The 16,057-nt window shown below is 41.9% G+C and overlaps 1 protein-coding gene and 1 pseudogene across 14 annotated transcripts in view; both read right to left on the bottom strand.

Annotated features, from left to right (window-relative positions):
* CADPS (calcium dependent secretion activator) overlaps nt 1-16,057 on the bottom strand; it is a 519,824-nt gene that overhangs the window by 225,563 nt on the left and 278,204 nt on the right. The gene's annotated exons all lie outside the window — the stretch shown is intronic.
* On the bottom strand, nt 3,012-7,993 carry LOC127492369 (coiled-coil domain-containing protein 43 pseudogene; annotated as a pseudogene).

The following is a 16,057-nucleotide window of genomic DNA, read 5'->3' as shown; positions in this document are numbered from 1 at the left end:
CAGCCGGCCTGCAACTGAGACTTAACCTTCCAAGACGCCAGTTATGCCAACACTGAGGAACTCTTAGCCAAATCTTTCCCTTTCATCTAGTAGTTGGGGAATGTTCCATAGTCCTAGAAGTCACCTAAGTCTGTCAAGGAAAGGAGGAGCTGTTTGTCTATTACTGCTTGGGCAGGAATACCATGGCTGGCCGCTGAGTCTCTGTCCTCCAGGGCTTTTCTCCCCACTCCCCGCCCGTGCACCTGCATACCCTTGCCAGCTCCAGCTGCGTGTGAATTGCATCAGATCACCCACCTGTCTCCAGGAGAACAGAATCCAGGAATACCAATGACTTGTTCTCTGCTAAATACACAGCTTTGAAAATATAGGAAACTTACTCCAAAAACTTTGCCAGCCTCTTACAATAACCTTTTCTTTTTGAATCTCTGATTAAGAGATTGAATTTCTCATCTCTTATCAGATGAACTCCCTTCCTATTTTACTGAGAATTTAGAAATCCCCAGACACAGATTTATTTTTTTCCCTTTGCACTTTAATTTTCTTCCTATGCCATAGGGCAAGTTACCTCTAGGTGCTGAGAATCAGCTTTTCCTATCTGTAAAATGAGAATGATAATATCTACTCGCCCGAGTGCTCTAAGATGGGGCATACACTAGTGTCTAGCTCAGGCGCCTCCTCCTTGAGTGGGTTTGGGCCTCCAGTTGCCATGTCTGTGGAGTATGATCTTGCAGTTCGGGCCATCTCTGCTTCATCGCCAGAGCACAAGACCCAGCCTAAATCCATCAGATTCCCTCCTTCTGGAATGTGAAACTTGGCGAGGGGAGGCACAGAAATAGGTTACCGTTGGAGTGTGTGCGCACCGATGGCAGTTCATGAGCTTATTGTTTGGGTGACTTAAATAAAGTTTATTTTTTGGGGGCTGGCGCTGTGGCACAGTGGGTTAAAGCCCTGGCCTGCAGCACAAGCATCCCATATGGGCACTGGTTCGAGTCCTGGCTGCTCCTCTTCCAATCTAGCTCTCTGCTATGGCCTGGAGAGCAGCAGAAGACAGCCCAAGTCCTTGGGACCCTTCACCCACATGGGGGACCCAGAGGAAGCTCCTGGCTCCTGGTTTTGGATCGGCACAGCTCCGTCCATTGTGGCCATCTGGGGAGTGAACCAGCAGATGGAAGACCTTTCTGGCTCTATCTCTTTCTGTAACTCTTTCAAATACATAAAATAAATCTTTTTTTTTTTTTTTTTTTTTTTTTTTTTTTTTTTTTTGACAGGCAGAGTGGACAGTGAGAGAGAGAGACAGAGAGAAAGGTCTTCCTTTGCCGTTGGTTCACCCTCCAATGGCCGCCGCGGCCGGCGCGCTGCGGCCGGCGCACCGCGCTGATCCGATGGCAGGAGCCAGGAGCCAGGTGCTTTTCCTGGTCTCCCACGGGGTGCAGGGCCCAAGCACCTGGGCCATCCTCCACTGCACTCCCTGGCCACAGCAGAGGGCTGGCCTGGAAGAGGGGCAACCGGGACAGAATCCGGCGCCCCGACCGGGACTAGAACCCGGTGTGCCGGCGCCGCTAGGGGGAGGATTAGCCTAGTGAGCCACGGCGCCGGCCCATAAAATAAATCTTTAAAAACAGTTTATTTTTAAAAAAGGTGGCTTTAATTTTCTTTTATTTTTGCAAAGCTATGATTGTAAGAGTGTTTGAAAAGGTAACACATCTCCTTTTCCTTAGCCACACTTTTTAACCTTTTGCACAGAGGTTAGTTTTTGTTCATCTCATAGTTAATGACATGAAATAGAGGTTGGCAAACTTTTTCTCCAAAGGGCCAGATGGTAAATAGTTTGGGTCTTTTGGGCCACATGTGGTCTCTGTTGTGTATTTGTTCTTGTCTAACTCTTTAGCAAATGTAAAACCCAATGTCAGCTGATTTTGTACAGAAACAGACTGGGCCAAATTTCGCCTGTAGGTGGCAGTGTGCTGAGCCCTGGTATAAAATAACTACTTTGTCTCACAGACACCACAGTCTTTAGCCTTCTTGTCAGTCTCCAGTAGAGAGCGGCCTTGAGTCTAGTAGTCCCCAACCAAAGTGGAAATGGAGTGTTACTGCCCACTGCTGACTTCCAAGCAATTTGTCCATTCACCCACTTGATTCAATAAATTTCATGAGCATCTACTACGTACACAGTCTTAACTAAGTTTTATGCTAGCAGATTATTTCCCGTGTTTCTTCCAGTTTCTTCCCTTCCAGTTTCTCTAAATCAGGAATTACTGGGTCTTCATACTCATATACTCTAGGGCAAATCAGCATTAAAATCTCTACCAGCACTCAAGAGCACTCATGATTATAAAAAATGAAGCTAGCTAACAATGATATCCTTGTAGCCGATCCTGTCACATCCTTCTGAGAACTAAGTCATGGCCTAGGTGAGGAAAAACATGGAACTATCTCATACAAAAAAGAGATGTTTTTCTTTCAGAGGCTCAAAAAAAATTTTTTTTTAATTCCAAGATCTAAAACACTTACAAATAATTCTCATTTTCCTAATTTAACATAAAGTCTGGATCTGGGTGGGGCTCTTCATTCACTATTTCAGCCATAAAACTGTATTTAGGGGTGAAGATTGCCCGAGGCAGTCTGCACCCACTGCCACATGTGACTCTGCTCTTTCAGGATTCCAACTATAGTAATGAATTTTCTGAGTCCTCCTGCCACTTATCCAACGTGATGGAAGACTTTAAAGAGGTCCAAAGGAACACAGGACTTCAGTATGAAAATACAAAGCTATTCCTAGTCCACATCTGTGTTACAGGCATCAGCTATAACAAAATGGCTTCCCACACCACCAACACATGGCACAGTTTGTAACAAGAAGTGACTGATTTTCCTTCTGACCACGTAAATGAAGGGAGAAGGGCCCTGGGAAACCAGTTGGCAATGTTCTCGCATTTCTCTCGTTTGCCCGTGTGTACAACCAGTTCTCTCTTTGATCAAGTTCATGAGGGTGAGAACCCAGTGGGTCAAGGTTATCGCTTGTGCTCTCCTTGCTGTGTCCTCTTCTTTGTCCTCGCTCTCCTGCTTGGCTGCTTTCTCCCTCTCCTTCTGCAGCTTGTCCTGCAGCTTCTTCCTTTGGGATTCATCCCAAAGCAGGTCTCACTCCAATCTTGCGACATGGAGGATGTCTTCCACGCTGGTGTCTGGGTACAGAGATCTATCAGACCCAGTGCTCACTGTGGTGGCACCTGGGTCATCCTCTTCATCTGTCACATCCATGTACTGGGCCAGGAGGGCAGCCTTCCTCTGCTTCTATTCTGCTGACCCCATCCCGGGCGACAACACCAACTGTGTGGGCTTCTCAGTGAGGGTGGCAATAGCCCAGACCTCATCTTGTCTTTTTCACTCTGGTAACAACACTTGAAAATTTGACCATCGATCTACAATTTCCTTGCAGACATTAAGAGAGATCTTCTTCCAGGAAAGCCCGCAAGATGCCCTGTAGAGTATCCAGCTTCTCCTCTTCCTCCTTCTCCTGCAAGACACCAAGGATGTGGACGCAATACATGGCTCAGTCCGCTCCCAGCGACTCTAACTGTCCTTCTAGCCTTCCCTGTTCTGACTGTCACCTTTGCCAGAGGCTGCCACAGCCACTGGGCGCTGCCATCTTGGGGTCTTCTTTCTTTATCCAGTTATCATGTTGTCCCTTCTCAATGTAGTTCTTTAAGTGCTTTCCCCTTAGTGTCCAATGCTCATTGTATTTTGCGCTGACTCAGCCTGTATTTATAGATTTCCTTTTCTTCTCTTCCTCCTTTTATATCCTCTTAGAATCTAAGTCCCTACCCAGTCCAGCACTTGTGAGACTGGAGCCTGTAGACGTTGGCAGATGCTGTGTGTTGCTGGAATGCCCTTCCTACCCACACTGCACTTGCACGTGCTTCCTAGTCAAATCCAAGGGTCATTTCAAAGCTCATCTCTTCCAGCAGCATTCTTTGCTTTTTTCCAAAAGGGTCCTTAATATTTTATATTAATAACATCCATGACTTATTTCCCTGTGAATGCATGTACCCTAAGGATAAAGTTCTTCTTTTTCATCTTAAGGATCTGGTAGTGTTAGCTATATTCCAGCTAATTCATTGATAGTACTGTATAAATGCAGACTCTATCTGTGGCCTGGAAACTTCAATAATTGTCATTTTTTAAGGCTCTAATAAAATGCTCACAAACAGCAAAATAAAATTCAGATAAAAGAACCTCTGTTGAATGTTTTCTTCCCAATGAAACTATCTCTAAGTTTTCCCATTGCAAATTAACTCCTTCCTTTGATATTTTATTCAGATAATTCAGAAGATAAAGCCAGCTGTGGAAAATAATGTTTTGCAAGTTGGAGTGATAAGAAAAATGAAGCAAGAGAGAAACCAGGAATGTTCCAGGAAAACCATCCAACGGGAGGGATGCAAACCAGGGAAATTGTGAGTAGAGTGAGCTACTCAACAGAGATAAACACAGTTCTAATTCCCCTGGAGATGACTTTGGCACAAATACGAGGTATAAGGGAGAGCATAGGATTTAGGTAAAATGGGGGCAGAGAAAGTTGATAATAGTTTCCTTGCCTAAGCTTGTTTCTCAGAGGATGTCAGGAAAGATGATCTTGCAGTCCTGTACCCAGTATGGCTCCCACCACCCCAAAAAGGAAAAGCTGCAAGAAATTCGTCTAATATTCCTGAGCCTGCAGTGGATCAGGATGTATCGGTCCTGTGCAAGCAGCAAAGGTCCCCGGCTCCCTGCTTTCTGCATCCTGGACACTTATGCAACTCCTGCTGTAAAAAGCCTAACAACTTAATCTCTGGAAGGCAGTTTCTTTAGAGACTCACTACCTTCTCACTGTCTATTTTATGTATCAAAGCAACAAAATCTTTCCTCTGAACAACTCCCAAGAACTTGAGGCTGATTGTCTGGCAACAGCCCCAAGCCCAAGGAGCCTGGTGTCCCCTAGCCAGGACATCAAATGTCCCACGAGACAGACATTCTCCTCTGATGACCACAGGAAGAAAATTTCAACACGAATTGAAGAATGTCTTCAATTGACTAAGCCTTTATGGAGAGGGCAGTTTTGTTGACACTTGGAGCCTCCATGTGCAGAATCAATCTAGAATTCCCTAACACTATTTTGTTTCCACCAAGGTCATTTTTATGGCGACCATTTCCAATCACATAGAGCAAGAATTCTCTTTGAAAGCTAAGTTAAAAGATGAGAACAGACTTCAAGATAAATATAAAACACGGAATAGTTCTGGTGGTGTGTGGGCACGATGTGAGGGAGGTCAGAATGACTGGAATTTAGAATGCCACAGCTCATGCTGTACGATTAATTGCAGTGACTGATGAAGATATGTAGGATTTGAAAGAGAGAGGGTGCCTTACAAGTGGATATGTGTCTTAATTCTTCAAGCTATATTTGGAGAAGGCTTTTCTATGACCTGATTAATATGTATATGTGAAGATTTATTCATATTTAATGTTAAGTTCTTAATTCCTCTGAATCATATCCATGTTACATTTTACTTTCTTCCTAGTTGTCTTTGTGTGTGTGTGTGTGAACACATCTTGCTTTCAACAGAAGACCAAACGTTAACTGTCATATTCTGGTGCTGACAAATTATGCAAACCTCCGTCTAATCCAATTATTCTGTATAATTAAAGCAGTTAGTTTTAAATTACAACTGAGTTCAATTTTAAGAGGAAAAAATAAACCTCTCTTTTTAATTTTCTAGTGCCTTAGTTTTATCCAGCTTTGCAAATTGTACTTATGGCTTGCCTATAAAAATAAACTTAAAAGTAAATTATGATTTAAATCCCTGTGGGCAAGCTGTTCTGCCTTGTTTGTTAGGAAGCAAATAAGACCTGCTTTATGGTCTGTTTACTAAACTAAACACTTCAAACTCAGGGATTCAAAAGAAGTCAATTACATTAATGCAGTTGGCATAGACAGTACTAAATACAGTAATGGTCTCAGAGTGAGAATCTTTATGACAAATCATTCTTTAATATTTTAGAAAATTATACAGTAATTTACAATTAAAAGGCATCTATACATTTTTCATGCTCACCACCTAAGCTGTCCTGCAAGCACTCTATAGAGTCGGAAGACCCTAACCTATGAGTTTTTCGTCAAACTAGTTTTGATTGCTTAAGCATGCATTTATATTTCTAACGCCTTCATCTGGATTGTGTGCTGATGCTTTAAAAGCCAACAGGGAGACAGAGGATTCTTGTCTCCTCAAAATTCATTATTAGTTGAGGCCTCTAATACACTCATACTCAAAGTGTTCAATGGAACTCTAAAGGAGAAACCTCAGGGTAAGCAATGTGTTCATAAACCAGTTGATCCATCCTGTACCCTAAGGAGGTTTCTGCAGGTAGAATTTTTCATGGTAATAATGTCTTCTCTTCTCTAGGTGACATTCTGTAGACATTCTATATTCCCTCTTCGCTATTCAGATTCATAAAATAGCAAGGTGTCCTGTTGTGTGACTCACTGCCACGGGCATAATGGCATGGCAAAGAAACCCTTCTTGACATAGCCAGAGAAGTAAAGCACTACACCAGCTCCGATCTCCACCACAGCAAATGCTGCTTTAGCTGCTTTCACTGGCCTGGGCCCTTGGCAGAAGTCAGATTCAATGTAATTCTCTGTACCTATCAGCCATCATGTAATTGTTTTCTTCCAGATTGAAAAACAGCAAATACAAGCTTTGGGGAATTAGAGAGATATTAATTCAGGGATAACCTTGGATTTTCTGTATTTAATTATATTTCCCTTTATTGCATGCAAAAACTAGTAACTAATTACTAGCAATACACTTTCCCGGTATGGTGAAAAATAAAGATGCTCTTCTGCAACTCAGGTAACGGAACCACAACTATCTGGTTGCTCAACTGTCAAACCTACTGGATGTCCTTAACTCCCTGCTTGTCCCCACTGCTCTCACGGCAAAGCACAAATACACACATACACTCACACATGCACACGTTCTTGAACCATGAGCCTTTTTGTGTCATTCTCCACAATATTTTCTCCTAATTATTTTAAAAACAACAACATGATTAAGGTCTAATTTACACACCATAAAATTCATCTGTTTAAGTGTACACTTCAATGATTTTGTTGGCAAATTTGCAGCATTATGCTGTATTCTAATTTTAGAATACAAACACTACCTCGTAAAGCTCCTTTGTGCCTGTTTGTAGCCATCACAATCCTAGGCAACTACTCATCTATCTTTTGTCACCACAGATGTGTGTTTTATGGAACATGCATTTAAATGGAATCATATAATATGCGGTTCTTTGCATCTGGCTTCTCACAGCATAATTTTTGTAGGCTTATCAGTGTTGCAGCATAAATCAAGACTTCAGTCTTTTTTTATTGCTAAGTAGCCCAACCACACATGTAATCTCTAAAGCATAATCGTTACACACTCAGAAACACTCAGTTTGAACTAGAATATCATCAAGTTATTTAGCACCCTGCTTCTCCCAGCAATCTTCCATCCACAAAGTCACTGTTATGATGCTAATCCTTTGCCTCTGATTCTGTGAGTACTTCCTGTTACAACGGAAGTGAAAACCATGGCTGCTAAGGCTCTCTAGGGTTCTGTCCTCACCTACCACTCCTGACTTGCCCCCTTGCTCACAGGACCAGGATCTGGTGCTGTTCTTTCTGTACCGAAAGCATCACCCTCTGACTCCCACCTTGGGGACTTACTAACTCACTCTTTCCTCTTCCTTGACCACTCCTGCTGTTGAGCATCAAAAAGGGACTGGATCCTTGACAGTGAGCTCTCAACTCCAACAGCACCTTCTCACAGAGGTACTACCCAAGCAGTCAATCTTAAGGGAGTTTCCCCCCACACAGTCATTCCCCATCAATCGTATCACCCTATGTAACGTTTCTCAGTCTTACCTTCTGCCCCCCACTCTGGAATATACTGTTGCTCAGGATGGGGACCATGTCTGTCTTGAACAGTGTTAGATCTCCTATGCTCAGAGCACTACCTAAGCCACATTTTTATTTAAAAATTCATCGAATGAATAAGAAAACAGGTAAAAGTCAGGATAAAAAGTAGATGTGAAGATTTGAAACATATAGACAGAAACCAATTATTTACAATTATTACTTTTGGACGTATAGCCAAAAGGGCCATTGCTGGATCATACAGTAGTTATATTTCTGTTTCTTTATAGCATCTCTATACTATTTTCCATACTGGCTGTACTAATTTATGTTCCAACAGAGAGTGTACTAGAGTTTCCCTTTCCCCACATGCTCACCAGCATTTGTTATTGTTTTAAGTCATTTTTAAAACACTTTTTTTAAAGAATTTTTATTTTATTTGAAAGCAAGAGTAACAGAGACTTTGTTCTGACTGGACTGGTAATGTTTCTGGAACTGTATTTTCCCACTTTCTTTTTAAAAGTAAGTATTCCTATGAAGGAAATGTAATCACTTGCTCTTGATTGGTTTAACCACATACAGTGAAAGTATATACTTGTGTCTAAAGCATCAGTGCAAATAACATGTCACACTGCTGATCTGGAGTTTTATGTGCTATAACCCCACTTTTTAACAAGGTGTTTGAAGGAAATTTCAAGGGACTTGTGCTTACAGTCACCCTGGCAACCCAGGTTTAAAATGAAGTCCTATTAACTGCCTCATCGTCAGAGTGTTTTCAAGGTTATTTCTCACGTGCCTATGTATTCTCCATTTCAATGTGGGTCAAGCATTTTTCTTAGTTTATTTTTTGAAAACAGATAAGAAAGTCAAAAGGAAAATAAAATCCTTTCTTGAATTCAAAATGATATATCTCTTGATATTTATATAAAATTATATGTATGTCTGTATATATGTAATACACCCACACATATTTTTTCCGTATATAATATTTTTCCTAGACTCAAGAAAAGTTTAGGTGTAAGGTAATACAGTTGATAGATGATCTTAGTTTACTGTAACTGAAGTCAATTGTATTAACCTTGGATATAAACCTTGCTTGATGAATCCATATTCACTTGAACTTAATATAAACAATACGGATTTAGTATCCTGATCACTAAAGGCTAAAATAAGTTGGGAAAAAAAACCTATTAAAAACCTTGAATTAGATCATGATCTCTCACCATATACAAAAGTCAATTCATAATGTATCAAAGATCTAAATGTAAGGCCAGAAACTATGAAATTGCTGGAAGAAAACACACTGGTATAGGCCACAATTTTTTGGATAAGCCCTTGAAAGCACAGGCAACAAAAGAAAAAAAAATAAATGGGATTGCAGAGCTTCTGCCCAGGAAAGCAAACAATCAAGAGTGGAGACAATTGACACAATGGGACAAAATGTTTCCAAGCTATTTATTCAACAAAGGATTAATATCCAGAATATATAACAATTCAACTAGCTCAATGACAATAAAAATCCAATTAAGAAATGGGGAAAGGATCTGAATAGACATTTCTCACAAGAAAAAATTAAACTGGCCAACACATACATGAAAAGAATGCTCAACTTCACTAGCCATTAGGGAAACGCAAAGCAAAACCACAGTGAAATATCAGCTTACTCCAGGTAGGATGGCTACTATAAAAAAGACAAGAATTGTAGGTGGGAGTTATGGTGCAGTGGGTTAAAGCATTGTTTGGGATACCTGCATCTCATGCGGGAAGACCTGGTTTCAAGTCCCATGCCTGTCTCTGATCCACATTCTTGTTAATGCACACGCTAGGCAGCAGCAGATGATGGCCCCAATACTTGCATCTTTGCCACTCATGTGGGAGATCTGGATGAAGTTCTTAGTTCTTTGTTCCTTGCTTTGGGCTAGCCCAGCCCAGTTATTTCAAGTATTTGGGGAGTGAACCAGTGGATAGAAGATTTCTGTCTCTCTTCTCTGTCACTCTTTATAATTTATAATAAGTAAATTCTTAAGCATCTTTTAAAAAAATAACAAATGCTGATGAGGATGTGGAAAAAGGGGAACTCTTGCACACTTCTGGTGGGAGTGTAAATTAGCACAGCTAGTATAGAAAATAGTATGGAGATTCTATAAAAAACCACAAATACATCCACCATATGATACAGGAATGCCACTTGGAGGTCAGGAAGTCATGTGAAATAAGACCGACACAAATACCGCCTGTTCTCTTTCACATATGGGAAGCTAAAACAATTCAACCTGAACAAGGAGATAGTAACTACTGAAGACTGGGAGAAGCAGAAGGAATAAAGGGAAGTTGGAAAACAAGAGCCCAGAACTCAATCCAGAAATTCCATGTGGGTGGCAGGGCCCCAAATACTTGAGCCATGACTTGCAGCCTACCAGGGTCCATATTAGCAGGGATCTGGAACTGGAAGTGGAACTGGGACATGACCCCGACCACTCTGATAAGGACTGTGGCCATCCCAAGCAGCATTTCATCACTGTGCTACATCCTGCCCTCCCATGTATTCTGCTCCATTACTTTGTATTCTCCTGCTGCTTCGACCCAAAATCCTGTACAAATATTACAGAGATGTTAACTGCCCCTCCCCACCATGTACACACACCATCATGTAATCTGCTTGCCTAGTTATATGAAGTCTCTGCCGCTAATATGATCATTTCAATCACACAGCTTTCTATGTATCCAGACAAATGGAGCGAATCGAGACTGCTTGGTCAGGCTGGGGAGTGACCTTCATTTTAGTACAATGATTTGCTTGCTGTTTGTATACAAACAGCTGAACTGCATCTTAATTCTTGGCTCAAACGTAAAAGCTGTAATGAATTCTCTGAGGATGCCAGAGGAAAAGAACACTTCCTGATGGTGAAAGCTGAAGAGAGAGAGGTCTCCCCCAGCAAATTCAACTTTCAGTCCTCAGATGACAGAGGTGGAGGGGATTCATTCACTCATATCAAGTGCTCAGCTGTCCTGTTTGCTCCAGGATGCAGGACTTTGAGCACCACAAGTGGCAAGTCCAGGGAACACTGAGATGTGTGGATCTCCCTGCTCACCAACAAGTAGAAAATAACTAGCTGTGAACTAACACCATTTCTAGGAATTTATCCAAATGGTATGATCATAGATGAATATGATGATGATAGATGAATATGAAGATTTCCAAACAGGGTTGTCTATTACATGCAAGTATCTGTAGGTGGATGTGGACACAGCAATAGGTAGAGCAAAGCAAACTTGAAATCAATGCCAAAATATTTACGATGAAGATTTTGCATATTGGGACCATGAGTAATATTTAAATTTTCCTTATATTTCTCTCATTTTTTTTTGGCCAAAAATTGTTTAATTTCCTGGTCAGAAAAATATCAAATCTCATTTCAAAATGTAGGCCAATAATAAGACAAAGCAAAGTGACATATATAGTTACCAAATAAGTATTATTGGACATCTATGCATTAAATATGTGTGTTCCCCAAGATTTTTCAGCAGTTGCATCTGTTAGGAGACTCCTTGGGTTTGAGATTCCATTGTTGTATTGGGCGTCAATCCTGATTTCTTTCTGTGTAGCTAAAGATTATTCTCATGAAAGACTGCAAGCACTTAAAACCAACATTATCTACAGAGAGAATCTCACTGGCTCAGTGAGACTGGACCCACAGTGGGTTATTTCTTGATAGATTTTTCCACTAATACCTCCCTACATGCAGCCAGCTACGCTACAAGCACAGTGCAATCCATCTTACAGAGCAAGCAGGAAATAAAACCTAGCTGAAGAAGAGAAAGAGTTCATTTTCTTTTCTAGCAGGTGTCAATGCCACCCTAATGTCTGTATGTAGTGTTCGATACAAGACAGGCATATGCTTACACGGAGAAAGTGCACATTTGGTACAACTGTGGAGTAATTCTTCCAGGGAAAAAAGGACCCAGCTTGAGAACTGACTGGCTCAGCCCCCAACTGTGTGTCTATTACCTACAAGGTTGTGAGAGATGCTGGGCTAACTTCTACTTAGTCAAGGTCTTCCACCAAGACACGGGGCCACACCTTGCAGCTCAGCAAGCAGTGTGTGTAAAGCAAGGCTTGGTGGTTATGAACAACTGCACACTCATGAGAGATGAGTCAAACGTCATCCACTATCAGAAGGCAGCCTCCAGGGGCATAGCACTCCTTTTGGAAAAGAGTAAAAAATGGAAATTACAAACTCTTCTTGGATCTATACCCTAATGTGCCTCTTTTAAAATTTAAAATTTTGGATTAATATGCAATACTTGCAATATTTTAAGAGGTACTGTGCAACTTTAAAAAAAAAGATTTATTTATTTGAAAGGCAGAGCAGCATACAGAGAGGGAGAGACAGAGAGATCTTCCATCCACTATTTTACACTCAAATGGCTACAACAGTCAAGCCTGCACCAGGCCAAAGCTAGGAACCAGGAACTCTATTCTGACCTCCCACATGGATGGCAGGGGCCCAAATACTTGACCAACTTCCAGCACCTTAACAGATGCATTAGCAGGCCACTATATCAGAAGTGGAGTAGCCGGGACTTGAACAAGTACTCTGAGTTGGGACGCCAGTGTCACAAGAAGCAACTTAATCCAATGCACAGCACTGGCCCCAGTACAGTTTTTCAACACAGAGAGAGCTTAAACGAACCACAGCAGACAAGTAGCCTGTCTAGTTCCTTTGCTTTGTCTTTGAAGTCTCCCAGTTCATTTCCTGCAGTATCTTTTTCTTTCCTTTCCTTTCCTTCTTATTTATTTATTTATTTATTTATTTATTTATTTATTTATTTATTTATTTTTAAAATTTATTTCACAGGTAGAGTTACAGACAGTGAGAGAGAGACAGAGAGAAAGGTCTTCCTCCCATTGGTTCACTCCCTAAATGGCCACCAAGGCCGGCACTGCGTCGATCCGAATCCAGGAGCCAGGTGCTTCTTCCTGGGCTCCCATGTGGGTACAGTGGCCCAAGCACTTGGGCCATCCTCCACTGCACTGCTGGGCCACAGCAGAGAGCTAGACTGGAAGAGGAGCAACTGGGACTAGACTCCGGCACCCATACGGGATGCCAGTGCCACAGGTGGAGGATTAACCAAGTGAGCCACAGCGCCAGCCCCCTCCTTCATATTTACTTAATCATTGAAGGGAAAAGTTAGGGCTGGTTCTGTGGTGTAGCAGGTTAAGCCTCCATCTGTGGTGTTGGCATCCCATATGGGCACTGGTTTGTGTCCTGGCTGCTCCTCTTTCAATCCAGCACTCTGCTATGGCCTGGGAAAGCAGTGGAAGATGGCCCAAGTGCTTGGGCCTCTGCACCCATGTGGGAGACCCAAAAGAAACTCCTGGTTTTCGATTGGCTGAGCTCTGGCCATTTGGGGAGTGAAACAGTGGATGGAAGACCTTTCCTTCTGTCTCTCCTTCTCTCTACCTCTCAAATAAATAAATAAAAACCTTTTAAACAAAAAAAGGGAAAACTTAGATAGGTAGAGAGGTAGAGAGGTAGAGAGAGAGAGAGAGCACTTCCATCTGCTGGTTCACTCCCCAAGTGGCTACAATGGCCCTGGGTGGCTCAGGATGAAGTCAGGTGCCATGAGCTTCATCCAGGTGGCCCACATGAGTGGCAGATGCCCTAGTACTCAGGCCATCTTCTACTGCTTTCCCTGGCCTATTAGCAGGGAGCTAGATTGGAAGTGGAGCAGCTGGGATTCAAACATGTGCTCCCATATGAGATGCTGGCATTGGAGGGGACAACTTACTCCATAGTGCCATAATTCTGGCCCAAATTCCAATTTCTTATATAGAATATTTTACATTCTCATGAGCTACAGGCCCCCATTTTGCTGTATAACAACAGAACCTGTTACATTGCCCAGTGCATTTTGGTTCCCCTTACCCAACCTTCTCCAACTCTCTCCCTACACCTTCTGAGATTCTAGTAATCAATATATACAGACAAAAATAGTGTTCCCATATACTCACTCCCTCCCCAAATGCCCACAACAGCTAGAAGTGGGCTCGGCCAAAGCCAGGCGCTGAGATCTCAATTCAGGTCTCTCCCATGAGTGGCAGGAACCCAACTATTTGAGCCATTACTACTGCCTTCCAGGGTCTCCACTGGTGGGAAGATGGAATCAGAAGCATATTCAGAATGTAAGCCCCCTGGCACTCTGATATGGGATATAGGAGTCTCAACTGGCAACTTAACTGCAAGACTTAATGCCTGCCCCGCGCCCCCACCCCATCCCAATGTATCCTGAACCTGTCCTTTTCACTTCTTTCTTTCTCTACCACCATTGGCCACTACCAAATCCTGCCTGATGACAGTCACAGCCTTCTAACTGAGGCCCTGTCTTCACTGCTAGCCATGCTCATGTAGTCATTTCCACACAGCAGCTGGACTGACCTTTTAAATATATCAGTGTCATAATGCTGCTTTTGGACTTATATCCACACTTACTTATTTTTAAGATTTTATTTATTTATTGGAAGGGAGGGGAGAGAGAGGGAGAGGGAGAGGGAGAGAGAGAGAGAGAGAGAGAGAGAGATGGATGGATGGAGAGAGGGTGCTGGTTCACTCCCCAAATGGCTACAACAGCCTGAGCTGAGCCGATCCAAAGCCAGGAGCCTCTTCTGGGTCTCCCATGCAGGTGCAAGGGCCCAAGGACTTGGGCCATCTTCTACTGCTTTCCCAGAACATAGCAGAGATGGATCAGAAGTGGAGAAGCCAGGCCTTGGACTGGCACACATTTGGGATGCCGACCCCACATCTAGACTTATTAACAGTGGCTTTTCGGTCCTGTGGCCAGCCTCACTGATTTGCTGTCTTCTCTTTTCCTCTCACTCCCCCCACCCCCAGCCACTTTTGGCTTTTTTCCACCCCTTAAACATGCCATGGTCCTTCTTACCCTGGCTGTAATCCCATAAGGCTCTCTGTTTGCATGACCAGCTCTCTCTGATTTCAGTTTAAGTTCAAATGTCACTACTTGGGGATGCTTTCTGACTAATCAAACTAAAACAGCTTCATCTTGATAATTTGCTAAATCTCCACCAAACCATCCTGTACTTTTGCCTCATGGCAGTGCTGGAGGGGACTCTGTACCCTCATTTGGGTTAAATATTAAATGGTTCAAAAGTTGAAAATAAATACTTGGCTAAACATGAGTGTCAGCATCATCAGACCTCTGGGGATATGGGATTAAAGTGAAATTATTAACAACTTACTTTATTATACCAATTTCATTATTAAGAATTAAGTCAAATTGTGAGCTTCTATTATGTTAGTGTAGGAACAAGAATTTCTCAGCATTATTAACTTTAAACACCCCTTGGTGCGTCTGGGTAGTACACTTAGGCTGAACAGGGAAAGATATTTACTTTGACTTGGCTTTGGTGGAGTAGTGAAATTCATGTGCCCACCTCTGCCAGTGTGGCAGTTTGCTAAGTGGCATTGACAGCAAGTTGCTAAGCTTATGTTCCTTTCAAACAGGAAGAGAAGAATATAAGCCTTATTCTTTTAATGTGAGGGACACTAGTGCACCAGCTGGGTCAACATTTTAGAATCATGATAAAACCTACTCTTTCGTATTCTGCCACATATTACTATTTCAACTTTATAAGGATCTCTTGATTTAGAAGACCTATAATATTCTTCCTAAAGACACAAAATAAACACTTTCTATTTATCACCTTTTTCATTTCACTATTTTAATATAATTTCTTATAAGTAGCAATTCTTCCATTTTAACATTTTTAGAATAAGCTTATATATACATGCGCGTGTTTATTTATAGTTCTAGGGACTGGAAGATTTTCAAAATACAAATTATATAGGAAGACTCTAATATATATTTGGAATGTTCACCTATATTTGAAAATAAACATTCAAAAATTAGACTTATCAGTTTTTACCTGTATTACAGAAATTATCATATTGATAGGTACTGATGGTGATCCCTGTGATTGTACAATCACTGAGCATGCACAGATCCAGAGATGCCAGCAAAGACTTCAAAATAACACTTGACTATTGAATCATCCAAGGGGAAGTTTGAAGGCCTAGCTATAGAATAGATTTTGACTGAATA

Source organism: Oryctolagus cuniculus, chromosome 10 (genome assembly GCF_051225735.1).
Source record: "Oryctolagus cuniculus isolate XC-2025 breed Fujian yellow rabbit chromosome 10, ASM5122573v1, whole genome shotgun sequence".
Lineage (NCBI taxonomy): Eukaryota > Metazoa > Chordata > Mammalia > Lagomorpha > Leporidae > Oryctolagus > Oryctolagus cuniculus.
Note: the sequence above shows the minus strand (reverse complement) of the source record. Positions and strands in the feature narration are given on the sequence as shown.